We start from the raw sequence: 13,069 nt of genomic DNA on the forward strand, positions 1-13,069 counted from the left end.
CTCTCTGCCTCTCTCAGCTTTTCCAGGTCAGCCACCTTGGCCTCAAGGAAATGAAGTCGTTCCCGGACAGCCAGGAGCTCATTGCACCGAGAGCACACCCACGACTTCTGTCCAACAGGCAGATAGTCGTACATGCTGCAGGCGGTGCAAAACACTGGAAGGCCCCCACACCCCTGCTGGCTTCTTACCTGCATAGTTTTGGTTAAAGTTTATTATGTCAGTGGGTTGGAAAATGCAGTTTAGTTGAGGTCAGGGAACAGATGGGAAGAGTGGGCGGAGGCTGGCTTCTTCACCCTGCTGCCAAACTGGTTCTGCTGCTTAACTCGGCTTGATGCTTTGTCAGCTGGGGCCTTGATGCTTCATCAGCTGTGGCTCCCTCTAGCTTGTGGAGCAGACTCCCTCGCTAGGGTGCTCTGAATTTATATGTGTGGCTGGTCCCTCCCAGCTACTGCTGCCAGCCAATGATGTGTTAATTGAGGCTGATGGCACAACTATCTGCTGGGGCTTAACTCCTTAGGATTATCTCAGGCTTCCTTCCTTTGAAGGCAGGCTTCCTTCCGTAGCGAGGGGTGGGGCTGTTTAAGGACTTTGACTAGTGGTACTAAGAAAGGTTAACTAGCTTTTACTCTATTTTTATTTTATTTGCTGACAACAACCACTTTTATCAGTGCAAGTTCCCCTGTAGTTTTAAGTGGTGCCTTGCACTCTGGCCTGGACAAACTAGACTAGCTTTTGGCTGCTTTTAATCTAAGCAAGGGGCTACAACTTCCAGGCGAGTCTTTTTGTTTGTTTGTTGTTTTCCAACCTAGAACAGCCTGACCTTTCTTTAATCTAGGGAAACAGAGCTTGTGGTTGTGTTTAAGGAAAGCTAAAGCTGCCCTTTTTAGCAAAGACTGAACCTGTATGTATTGGTGGAGTTTCCTTTTTCCCCTTCTCTCTGACTGGAATTTAGCCTTGTTTACAGTGTCCCCTGAAGCTTTCCTGCTAGGGTGGTGTTGAAAACTAGCTTTCTATAGGCTTCCTTCTCCTAGGATCTGTCTCCTAAGATATAGGTTCTTTCAGGATTTGGCAATTTGATGTAATTTAATAATAATGATGCAAGTTAATGTTGCCCTTCCCTAAACAACAGAATTTTCTTTTGCAAATAAACCACCCTCATGGTATCTTCATAAAAACCTGTATAGTGCAACAACAGAAAGACTCCATATCTGCAGGGAATGCTGCTGTGCTTGCCTGGGAGCCTCATATCCCTGTTCCATTGTTTTAGCATGCAACCAGAAGTGTGTGCAAAGTGGCCCTGTAGAAAAAGATACATTTTTGCAAAGATTTTATAAGCCAGTCTACTATGTGGGCTCTGTACCACATGGTTCTTGAGTGGTTCTCCTGATCTGCTTCAGAGTTTACCAGTGAATCAGTTCAGAAATAGGAAAAGTGCCACATGGTTTGTTGTGTGCAATGTTTTTATATATCATTATCTGCTGTTATGCTGCCTTTCCCTCCGGTGAACTGAAAACAGCATATATGGTTCTTTTATCCTCACAACAACCCTGTGAATTAGGTTAGGGTGAGAGATTGTAACTGGCCCAAGGTTACTCCAGTAAGCTTTGGCTGAGAGGACATTTGAACCCGGGTCTCCCAAGTCCTAGGCCTTTAGAGTCCAAAAGTTGCAATGAATGTTACCTTGGATTGACAAAAATTATTGATCTGTGGACATTACCAAGCATGATTGCACTGGGGAGCGTTAGACAATAAATCTGTGTTTTTAAAGTGTGTGTGTGTGTGTGTGAGAGAGAGAGAGACAGACAGACAGACAGATAATTATCCACAAAACTTAATTTCAGAGCTTTCAGACATATATGTCAGTATTACTACTTTTGTCAATAGAACTGGAAACGGCATGAAGGATACTTTCTATATTGCAAGGGGCCATTTCTATGAAAACATAATGAACAATAAACATATTGCCGCTTCTCTTAAACAGAAGAATATAAAGTGATATTATCCTCATTCCTTGCCCTCTGACTCGATCTCATAAAAGCAATAAGAATATGTTACACCTGTGTGAGGCTGAGAAATGAATAAAGGGGTTTTCGTTCTTTCTTGATGCTTACAGGAATTTCTGTCTCAGCAATTCTGAAATTTTATGTTGTGTAATAAGCCTCAAACAGTTTTAATGAGACTCTGGTGCGCAGAAACATCTATCAAGTGTTTCTAAGAGCATCCCTCTCCCCACCCACACTCTTCCATAGGATCCTTTCCCAGTAAATGTTGAAGGGGGGATATGATGTTCACAATTCACTCCCATGATTTCTGTGCCTTTTTTAAAAGCGATTCCCCAATTAAACTAAAAGCCCATACCATCCATTATGTGCAATTGGCAGCTCCAACTGAGCTGTCCTTTCAGGTTAGTGATGATCTTGCCATCCGCTGCTTGACAGAAATGACTCCAGTACCTCAGGCTAGCTCTAATCCACATATGCCCCAGTTTAGGGAAATCAATTTTCACCGGCAGCTTTTGCTATTGTTGTTACTTTCCTCTCTCCCTCTCTTCGCCAAGAATGGAAAGGGAGAGAGGAGGAGGAAACATGCTGTGCTGATAGTCTGTGAAACTTTTTTGGCTCCTCCCGGTGTTTGGGATTTGTTCTACTCATCCTAAAACACCAGCTTGAAATAATTAATTTTTGATGCAGAGTTACTATGCTGCTTTCATTAATACAGGCCAAGCAAGTTCCCAGCTGGGCGAGTTAGTATGAAAAAAAAATCAGGGCGTCAAAAATCAATGACGATACAACATTTTGTCCTAGTCTGATTAGAATTTGGCTCTGTACATTCAGAATACTGTTCTAATTATATCACCTTCTGCAATCTGGAATGTTAATAGAAAATATCATTGTCACCAGCTTGCTTCAAAGAGTCTTGTCACTGATTCACTGACAGGTTCACACATGCAAAGTAAGGTCCTGATGATTAAGTAGTAGGAATGCTGGTGAAGTTCTCCTGAGCCAGGCTCCAAAATGACTTAAAAGCCCAACTCAATCAAAAGATGAGAATTTAAATTCCCAGTTAAAATCTGTGCTGGGAAAGAATGCTCAGTGGCCTGCATTCTTTAAAGCACCCTCATGCAAATTGCTGACTCCGCCAATACCATCGTCCCCTTCCCTGTAAGTCAGTCGGTCCCCTCTTCATTCAGGTTACCTATTCATAAGTCTTAACCTATTTCATTTATTTATTATCTTTATGTCCTTTTCTTTCTCCAAAGCGCTCTAGGTGGCACACATAATTCTTCTGCTCCTTTTTATCCTCACAACTACCACGCAAGGCAGGGAAAGCTGACAGATAGTGAATGACATGATATTACCCACCAAGCTTCATGGCTGAGTGGGGATGCTAACCTGGGTGTGCCCAGTCCTAGTCTAACCATTATACCTGGCTGGGATGTGAGGAGCAGCAGTGGTTTGCATGGGGAGAGGGAAGGGGAGGACCGGCTCCAGGCATGCTGGGGCCCTTGGGCATCAGCTTGCCCTGGGCCCCAGTGTGTGCGTGCATGAGTGTGTGCACGCATGCATGCGTGTCCATGCACGCACACATCCCCCCACATTCCCCACCTACCTGTCTCCTGTCTTTTACCATTGCCCTTAACAAAGATGGTGGCCGCGGTTTCCCTAAGGGGATGACGCCTCTGCTGCCATCGTTGTTGATGGCATGGTGTGTGCTACGCGCACGCATGTCTGCCATCAACTAAGATGGCGGCAGGGGCTTCAGTACCTTAGGGAAACTGAGGCCGCCATCTTCATTAAGGGCAATGGTTAAAGACAGGACAGGTAGGTGGGGGGCCACGGATCGCAGAAGGGGATCAGAGGGGCGGCTGAGGGGCCCCCGTAGCTCCAGGGGCCCTTGGGCCAGTGCCCCACCTGGCCACCCTTTAGAACCGGCCCTGGAGAAGGGGTAGGCTTTCTCTTTGCCTTTATCTGGCATCCTGGGTTACTGGCTCCCTGATATGCAAAGGGTCAATGCATTTCACTCTGTGAAATAACATTGCAAAAATGCATTAGATAATGAGAAATGGCTTGCAAAAAATGTATACCTTTGTTAAAACTGCTTACAAAAATGTGTTTATTAGGAGAAATTTGCACTAAAATGTTGGCGAATTTTCATGAGGATTTTTTTTAAAAAAATGCAAATTGCTGCAGAAATGGGGAGAACTGAATTGAAGACTGGGAAAATGAGAAACAGAGAACCGAAACTGACAAATCTATCCACCCCTAGTTTGGAGGTATAGGGAAGATGGCACGAGGTGCTTTGGTGACTGGGGAAAGCTAGCAGGAAGGACAAGACAGTACATGTGTTTGTTGAAAGAAAAGGTTGTGTCCACAGAGGGACATCCTTCTAACGAAGGATGAAAAGCCTTCTAATAAAAATCATTATCAGATGCCATTTACCAGAACTAATGGCAAAATACAGATCAATCAGTCATGAAATGTGTGTTCAGCTGTTTCGTTGCTTTATATGGTAGACAGCTGGTATTGGTATTATACTTATGTAATGACTGGTTTTTTCTTATTACCCTAATGAATTAATTGTCTTATCATTTCTAAGAAGGACGCAAATATCCCTATATTACACCTATCAGAAACATTGCTTACAACTCACTTAGCTCAAAGACATACAGTCAAGCCCCAAACAGTTCTGAAATACCTGCATTCTGTTTAACAACAAAAACTCACAAGCTGTTGCTTTATTAAGACATAGCAAGTGGTCCTGGTGTGCACATAGAGGAGTATCTCAGAATTTTCATGGAAGGATAAGGATTTTACCCACTATTTGAGACTCCTCTGCTAAAATTCTCTGTACCCTTTGGATAGCAAAAAAAGTGCTATGGCAAAAGCAACTGTACCACTCTGATGAAACTGGATGAGGAAAGGACTCCTGTTATTATATTTGTATCCCACCTTTCTCCAAGATGGTGTACATGGTTCTTTCCCCCCCTCCATTTTTTCCTCACAACATCCCTGTGAGATAGATTAGACTAAGAGATTATGATTGGCCCAAGGTCACTCAGCAAACTTCATGGCCCAACACTAACTAAGCACATAGAAGAACAAGCCTTGCTGAAGCAGAGCCAGCATGGCTTCTGCAAGGGAAAGTCCTGTCTCAGTAACCTATTCGAATTCTTTGAGAGTGTCAACAAGCATATAGATAGAGGTGATCCAGTGGACATAGTGTACTTAGACTTTCAAAAAGCGTTTGACAAGGTACCTCACCAAAGGCTTCTGAGGAAGCTTAGCCAGTCACGGAATAAGAGGAGAGGTCCTCTTGTGGATAAGGAATTGGTTAAGAAGCAGAAAGCAGAGAGTAGGAATAAACGGACAGTTCTCCCAATGGAGGGCTGTAGAAAGTGGAGTCCCTCAAGGATCGGTATTGGGACCTGTACTTTTCAACTTGTTCATTAATGACCTAGAATTAGGAGTGAGCAGTGAAGTGGCCAAGTTTGCTGATGACACTAAATTGTTCAGGGTTGTTAAAACAAAAAGGGATTGCGAAGAGCTCCAAAAAGACCTCTCCAAACTGAGTGAATGGGCAGAAAAATGGCAAATGCAATTCAGTATAAACAAGTGTAAAATTATGCATATTGGAGCAAAAAATCTTAATTTCACATATACGCTCATGGGGTCTGAACTGGCGGTGACCGACCAGGAGAGAGACCTCGGGGTTGTAGTGGACAGCACAATGAAAATGTCGACCCAGTGTGCAGCAGCTGTGAAAAAGGCAAATTCCATGCTAGCGATAATTAGGAAAGGTATTGAAAATAAAACAGCCGATATCATAATGCCATTGTATAAATCTATGGTGCGGCCGCATTTGGAATACTGTGTGCAGTTCTGGTCGCCTCATTTCAAAAAGGATATTATAGAGTTGGAAAAGGTTCAGAAGAGGGCAACCAGAATGATCAAGGGGATGCAGTGACTCCCTTATGAGGAAAGGTTGCAGCATTTGGGGCTTTTTAGTTTAGAGAAAAGGCGGGTCAGAGGAGACATGATAGAAGTGTATAAAATTATGCATGGCATTGAGAAAGTGGATAGAGAAAAGTTCTTCTCCCTCTCTCATAATACTAGAACTCGTGGACATTCAAAGAAGCTGAATGTTGGAAAATTCAGGACAGACAAAAGGAAGTACTTCTTTACTCAGCGCATAGTTAAACTATGGAATTTGCTCCCACAAGATGCAGTAATGGCCACCAGCTTGGACGGCTTTAAAAGAAGATTAGACAAATTCATGGAGGACAGGGCTATCAATGGCTACTAGCCATGATGGCTGTGCTCTGCCACCCTAGTCAGAGACAGCATGCTTCTGAAAACCAGTTGCCGGAAGCCTCAGGAGGGGAGAGTGTTCTTGCACTCAGGTCCTGCTTGCGGGTTCCCCCAGGCACCTGGTTGGCCACTGTGAGAACAGAATGCTGGACTAGATGGGCCACTGGCCTGATCCAGCAGGCTCTTCTTATGTTCTTATGTTCTTATACTCTAACCACTGTACTTTCAGAGACCCAACATGTGCTACAACCTGCATCTGAAGACCAAGATCTTCTCAGACAAATGTCTTGAGTATCCAGGCTAGGGTTTCTCTGTGAGCTGCTTCCTCTACAAGGACACTTAAAGTGCTTCCAGATTGTTGCTATTTTCAGATGTGATTCAATCACGTATGGGGCTGCACAATGAAAGTTGATTTGGAGGTCTTGTGCAACAAGCTAGCTTACTCCAAAGATTGGACATTTTGCGATGATGGAAGTGAGAGTAAAATGCAGTGAGCAGTGCAGGAACCTGCTCTGATGCAACATCTATTCTCCCCACAAAAAAATAATAGGCAAAGTAGTCTAATTTCCTTGCCAACAAATTAGGATGAATGATCAATAGGTTGTTTGGGAACATCCTCAGCCTGAGCACTCCTCTCTTGAATGCTCCATAGTAAATTGAGTTTGAGACCTTCACTCTGCTAAGTGAAGGAAAGGGCTGATGCAATTCTATCAGCTAACAATGGCTTCTTTGAGTTATAATCATGCCTCCTTTTGAACTCATGAAAAGTACCTTCGCATCTGAGTATGCCCAGTAGTGCTATCACAAATGCAACATCAATGTCCTTGCTCTCCATTCAGCAAAAGAAACTGATCCATACAGTACAAGGTTCCAATAGCTGGAGACACATCAAACTTGCTGGGATAATGTAAAACCAGCAAAATTGCCATGATAATTTATTTGCCTTTTGTGTCTGCTGCCCCAAATTTGAATTGCTTCTAAACAAACCTTTAAATGGTTTAATTGGGCTTTGTGTCTTATAGAATTTTAAGTATCCTTGGGGGGGCATATATTATGTCATGCCTTTGAAATACATAATAAATAATGTGATAGTTTGGCTACTACTGTATGAATATTACTATGCATGGAACCTTAAATCTGCCTGCAGACTGAACTACTGTCGATGATGTCAGGTTCCTTGGTTTCATTCCAAACATTTGATTTCATTTGAAACCTCATGTAATGTATCTGTCTCTGGGCTGTACCATTCCAGACTGGGGGGGGGTCTCAAAGGTTTGAATGATCCCCCATATAAAAAAACCCCCTCTCTGCGTCCAGAAAATTAGCACATCAAGAAGCAGGCTATAGGCTAGCTTTTCCCCTGACATGCTCTAGGTTGTATGTGCAGGGAGGATTTTATGTGAGCATGTGTGTGTGTGCATTACATGATTTGAATCCTCCATCTGAAATCAAATCATACAGAGACACATTATGTGGGCCTTCCACTTGTTTTGCTTTAGTTCTGATGGGATATGAATTGCATCCTTCTCCTCTATATATATGACACTGGCCCAGTTCCAAACTTCTGTAAACAGCTGCAAATCATTTCTATTGCAGAGTTTACATAAGTTGGGGTTTGCCAATTTTACTCTCCACACAGCTTCATTTATATGACAATGATTTTCTTAGGCAGAATGGAGGCGCTCTTATAACCTGACATTTGGAAAATGGTGGCACTTGAGAAAACCACGTTTCATCATAAATGAACATTACAGATATGCTTGGGCTGAAATCAATATTTATACAGCGACATATACAGATAGAGACTGAATTACTCCCTCAGCAACTCAATCATTCTGAATATACAAGTTTTTGCATTTCTTTTTCCCTATAAATAAGGAATCAATTTTTCACTACATAAACTACTTTTTCAGCTCATCAAAGACACCAAAGCCAAGTCTCTTTTTGACTTTTATGAAAGGTGTGTGGACTCTAGACAGTGTTCAAATGCCTGCTTGACAAGTACAAAAACTGCTTGGATTCAGGAACACCAAGAAAGGGGAGCATTTAGAGCTAATTAGCCATTTGGGGGGGCATTTAGATGGTAACTGTGGCAATAGTTGCACTATCAGGACATGTGTACTAGGGATTTCTTACATAAGAGGTGCCAAATAGCATGACATTTAGAGCTACCATCATTGTTTATTTATTTATTCATTTTCAGTGCATATATCCTGCCCTTCCCTTGAAGGCTGTATACACAATAAATAATCCAACATAGAATCATAGAACAGTAGAGTTGGAAGGGGCCTATAAGGCCATCAAGTCCAACCCCATGCACAATGCAGGAATCCAAATCAAAGCATTCCCGACAGATGGCTGCCCACCTCTTGAATGCCTCCAGTGTCAGAGAGCCCACTACCTCTCTAGGTAATTGATTCCATTGTCGTTCTTTCAGTCTCTCCTCATAGGGCTTGGTTTCCAGTCCCCTGAATATCTTTGTTGCCCTCCTCTGAACCTGTTCCAGATTGTCTGCATCCTTCTTGAAGTGCGGAGACCAGAACTAGACACAGTATTCAAGATGAGGCCTAAGCAGTGCTGAATAGAGGGGAACTAATACTTCACATGATTTGGAAACTATACTTCTGTTAATGCAGCCTAATATAGCATTTGCCTTTTTTGCAGCCACATCACGCTGTTGGCTCATATTCAGCTTGTGATCAACAACAATTCCAAGGTCCTTCTCACATGTTCTATTGCTGAGCAAAGTATCCCCCATCTTATAACTGTGCATTTGGTGTTTTGTTCCTAAGTGTAGAACCTTGCATTTATCCCGACTGAATTTCATTCTGTTGTTTTCAGCCCAATGCTCCAGCCTATCAAGGTCCCTTTGAATTTTGTTTCTGTCTTCCATGGTATTAGCTATGCCCCCCAATTTTGTATCATCTGCAAATTTGATAAGCATGCTCTGTACCTCCTCATCCAAGTCGTTAATAAAAATGTTGAAGAGCACTGGGCCCAGGACCGAGCCCTGTGGTACCCCACTTGTTACTTCTGCCCAGTTTGAGAAGGAACCATTGATAAGCACTCTTTGAGTACGATTCTGGAGCCAACTGTGGATCCACTTGATAGTTGTTCCATCTGGCCCACATTTAGCTAGCTTGCTAATCAGAATATCATAGGGCACTTTGTCAAAAGCTTTGCTGAAGTTGAGGTATAATATGTCCACAGCATTCCCACAGTCTACAAGGGAGGTTATCCAGTCAAAAAATGAGATAAGATTAGTTTGGCAGGATTTGTTCTTCATAAATCCATGTTCCATAAATCCTCCTAGTAATCACGGCATTGTTTTCAAGGTGTTTACAGATTGACGGCTTTATAATCTGCTCCAGGGTTTTTCCAGGGATTGATGTTAGGCTGACTGGTCTGTAGTTCCCCGGTACCTCCTTTTTGCCCTTTTTGAAGATAGTGACAACATTAGCTCTCCTCCAGTCATTTGGCACTTCACCAGTCCTTCATGATTTTGCAAAGATAATAGAGAGCGGTTCTGAGAGTTCTTCAACCAGTTCCTTCAATACTCTGGGATGCAGAGACGTCACGAGAAGCGCCTCATCTAGAGGGAGGCTCCTTGAAGGAGTCAGAGATTACGGGCAAAGACCTTCCTTCCTTAAGCCAGCACCCCCCTGATCTGGGTGCTGAGCCAACTTTCTTCACATGCTGCAGAGTATGCTTAGGTAGCTTAGTTAGGGACAGTAGTGAGTTAGCGTAGCAAGGTCTATGAAGTGTGCTGCCTTTGATGTCTCAATTACTCTAATAAAACAAGAATTAATTTCATCCTTGTCTCCATCTCGTAAATCGCACTCTGGGCAGGACAGGTCCGTAGCCTGGAGGTACTCCTGGATCCATCTTTGTCGCTAGAGGCCCAGGTGACCTCAGTGGCTAGGAGTGCCTTTTACTAGCTTCGGCTCGTAAGATAACTGCGGCTGTTTCTGGACCAGGATAGACTGACCAGTGTTGTCCACGCACTAGTAACCTCCAGGCTGGATTACTGTAATGTGCTCTATGTGGGGCTGCCCTTGAGGTTGGTCTGGAAGCTACAGCTGGTGCAAAATGCGGCAGCGAGACTGCTCACTGGGGCAGGGTATCGCCAACATGTCACCCCGCTATTGAAAGAATTGCACTGGCTGCCCATTTGCTACCGGGCCAAGTTCAAGGTCCTAGTTTTGGTGTACAAAGCCCTATACAGCTCAGGACCAGGATACCTGAAAGACTGTCTTACCCCTTATATACCCAGTCAATCACTGTGCTCTGCAGGTGAGGGCCTCCTGCAGATACCATCTTATCAGGAGGTTCATTTTGCACAATATAGGAAACGGACCTTTAGTGTGACAGCATCTACCCTGTGGAAGCCATCTCTGCTATCTTTTCGGCACCTTTTGAAGACTTTCCTCTTTCAACAAGCCTTTTAGGTTGAGACCTTATCCCAGTCTGCGTCTGTGTTAGAATTGCTTAATATGTTTTTAAATAATGTTTTTAACCCTTTTTAAAAGTTGTTTTTTTAAAAATGTTTTTAACGCTGTTTTGTTTTAATGTATTTTAAGATCTTTTTTTATGATGTTTTAAAGTGTTTTTAGCGCTTTGTTTGCCGCCCTGGGCTCCTTCTGGGAGGAAGGGTGGGATACAAATTCAATAATAAATAAAAATAAATAAAATCGCATGAAGTATTAGTTCCCCTCTATTCAGCACTGGTTAGGCGTCATCTTGAATACTGTGTCCAGTTCTGGTGTCCACACTTCAAAAAGGATGCAGACAAACTGGAACAGGTTCAGAGGAGGGGACTGGAAATAAAGCCCTATGAGGGGAGACTGAAAGAACTGGGCATGTTTAGCCTGGAGAAGAGAAGACTGAGGGGAGATATGATAGCACTCTTCAAGTACATGAAAGGTTGTCACATAGAGGAGGGCCAGGATCTCTTCTCGATCGTCCCAGAGTGCAGGACACAAAATAATGGGCTCAAGTTGCAGGAAGCCAGATTTCAACTGGACATCAGGAAAAAATTCCTAACTGTTAGAGCCATACGACAATGGAATCAATTACCTAGAGAGGTAGTGGGGGAGGTGTAGCCTGGGAAAGGGCATTCTCTCTGGTGGCCCCTAAGTTGTGGAAATCCTTCCCCACCAAGGTGCATCTGGCAACTTCATTTACAGTTTCAGGTGAGTGCTGAAGGTACATCTCTTTACCCTGGCCTTGGAGACCTGAGACACATATTTTGGGACCCATTCTATTTTGTGATTTGGGGCTGTTAAAGTAAATAAGTCTATCAGTGACTACTAGCCAAGATGGCTATGTATTAATGGAGGCAGTATACCTCTAAATACAGTGGCTGGGAAAACACCAGTGGGGAGAGTACTGTTGTGCTCAAGTCCTGCTTGTGGGAACATAAGCATCTAGTTGGTCAATGTGAAAACAGTATGCTGGAATATCTTTGGTCTCACCCAGCAGGGCTCTCTTATGTGGAGCCCGACTAGAGACAGCTGGATGTAGCAATGAGCATTTATTTCATGTATTTTTTCACAATTTGTTTATGTTAAAAACTATCTAAACCATTCACATTATAAAATATCCAGAGCAAGTGCAGAGAAAACTGAAAATAGGTATAAAATATATACATCAAAAACAATATAGATAAAATAACAATACAACAGCAGAGGATGATCAGCGGACAATAATTTAAAAAAATTCATTCAGAAAAGGCTTGGGTAAATAAAAAGGCCTTACACGTATGTCTGAAAGAGTAGATTATTGGGGCATGCCTCTTTTCAAGGGGCCACAACACTGAAAGCCTTACTACTGGTGGATACCCTAACTGCATGTAAAGCCAACAACTTTAATTAAGACCACTTTACAACCCTACACTTTATGAGCAGGTGGCCGTTCTCCAAGCTTTCAAAGCTTTTGTGACAAATCAGCTTTAACAGGTTATTTTCAAGCCAGCATTTCAGCATAAATATTCTAAATGGGCATCAGCTGCTGTGCACAGGTAATTGCAACTATTTCAATTCTCTGAACCATAAAAACCATGCTTAAAATTTTCAGCTAGAGAAAACTCCATGGAACAACCATTTACAAAAATTAAAGAACTAAATAAGAATCTGAACTATTAAATATATTACCAAAAAGGGCATGTTAAAAAAAAAACCACACAAGCAATATTCAGCTATTCTAGTGCAACTCATTCTGAGACTGTTAGTGTTGGAAGACCCACAGAGACAACAGGGAAATGGTTTCCACTGCAAATGCTTCACTTTTTGTGCTGAATACTTAAATTATGTGAGGCTTAGAATAACAAAACTGGAAGGGATCATGAAGCCCATATAGTCTGACCCACCCCCACCTCAGTGCAGAACATAACTACGTCATCCCTGACAGATAGACATTCTCTCCTTAAATACCTTCAGAGCCTACCACCTCCTGTGGCAGTCTATTCTGCTGTTGAACAGCTCATACCATTAGGACGTTTCTTGTAACGTTCACCTGAAACCTGCTTCCTTGCAATTTTCACCATAGGTTTTAGGCCTGTCCTTTGGGGCTTCAGAGAACAAGTCTGTTCCATATTCTGTGTGGCATACCATTAAATATCTGAAGGTTCCCGTTCATGTTCTCTTCTGCATCCTAAAGATATCTAGCTCTTTCAACTGTACCTCATAAGATTTTGTTTCCAGACCTCTCACCATTCTGATCACCATCCTCTGGATTATATTCACATTGAAATGATAGAAAGA

General features: G+C 42.8%; 1 protein-coding gene across 1 annotated transcript in view; it reads right to left on the reverse strand.

The window, feature by feature from the left end:
- The window catches only part of SPON1 (spondin 1), a 488,651-nt gene that overhangs the window by 102,223 nt on the left and 373,359 nt on the right, over positions 1 to 13,069 (reverse strand). The window lies entirely within an intron of this gene.

Source organism: Rhineura floridana, chromosome 2, assembly GCF_030035675.1.
Source record: "Rhineura floridana isolate rRhiFlo1 chromosome 2, rRhiFlo1.hap2, whole genome shotgun sequence".
Taxonomy (NCBI): Eukaryota; Metazoa; Chordata; class Lepidosauria; order Squamata; family Rhineuridae; genus Rhineura; species Rhineura floridana.